Genomic DNA, 1,463 nt, shown 5'->3' with positions numbered 1-1,463 from the left:
TTCCACGGTGCAGGGGGAATAATTTGAAGAGCAATTTTCATGTGCAAAAGTCATCCCGCGAAGTGTGCCCAGGCAAGGAGGTTGAAAGACGGGGAGTGCTGTTTGTTTACATATGAATCGCTTCACTGCGCGGGCCGGGTCCAAAATAACGTGCAAGCTGCCGGACCGAGTGGGTCATTTGTAGAGTGCGTCATTTATAGAGTGCGTCACAGGGTCCATAAAACAGCAAAATTTCTACACCTCTTACTCTTAGCACAGTAACACGCGCTATCAGTTAGCAGTAAGGTGATAATACTTGGGCGGCGTACACTGCGCCATGAGTGTGATTGATACGCGTGCTGTTCAAGTACTGATCCAGGGACTGAGAGTCACCCGGCGAGACGTATAAACAAGGAGTTTTTTTAACCTCCTTGGTATAAAATATTATGCCTTCATGGATAAATTTTAAAGTTGTGGGGCATTGTGAGTCATCCCGAGAATTAAGTAGTGTTGTGTGTGAAACTTATCATGTTGTTCATGGATTACAGGTTAACCGTGTGTGCTGGCGTTGTGTTGATTTTCCGTAAATCGTTTAAATAAGCATATGTGCGTTACTTCGGATGACCGCGGGTGCCCGGCATGGAATCCACACGCGCGGCCTGTCAGTGTTTGATAGGGAACATTGCGCGGAGCGTGGTCCGACAGGGGGCGCTGGCTATCGGCCCACTCGGAGAACAGCAGGAGAACGGCTTATCAGCAGATTAATCTGTTAATTGCGGCGTCCGCGCCCAGACCGGACGGGTTGGGAGGGACGGGGAGGCGTCCATGCTTTGAGGGACGGCCGGACGCCGTCCCAGGCGTAAATTTGTGGACGCATCGGGACGCTCGAGGACGGGACGCCGTCCGAGGCGACAGGTTGTGGACGCGTCGGGACGCGCGGGAACGCCCTGGACGCCGTAGGGACGTGCGGGACGAGGCTGGACGCCCGTTCCGGGCGTCCCGGACGCGTGGGGACGCTCGCAATTTCACAGAGGAAGTTACACCAGTAGTGATGACACGAAAGAAGAAGACCGGTATGGTATCTTGAGTAGAAGTGACACTAGTGCGGTAGCATTGAGTAGAAGTGTGCATATTGAGGACTCATTGAGGGTCATTGAGTAAAGTTGCAGAAGTGACTCTAGTGTGGTAGTCTTCGGATCCCGATCGCAGTCTGTTTCCTATATCTTAGCATCATTTGAGTTTGGATCGGAGTTTGTCCTAGGGAGAAGAAGAGATCCCGATCGAAATCTGTACTAGTAGAATAGCCGATTCAGCTGAATCTGCTAAGATGATTGATACAACCTACGTATGCCTACTGCAAGCCCGCGCATTCATTTTGGAGTCTCCAGAGGATGTCATCCATTAAGGCGGTGTGGCCTTAGTCATGTTAGTTGCATCATCCCCGTAGAGGGGAATAACTCGAGAACACGCTCTCTACAGCTAGC

This window comes from Branchiostoma floridae, chromosome 1 (genome assembly GCF_000003815.2).
Source record: "Branchiostoma floridae strain S238N-H82 chromosome 1, Bfl_VNyyK, whole genome shotgun sequence".
Classification (NCBI taxonomy): Eukaryota; Metazoa; Chordata; class Leptocardii; order Amphioxiformes; family Branchiostomatidae; genus Branchiostoma; species Branchiostoma floridae.
Note: the sequence above shows the minus strand (reverse complement) of the source record.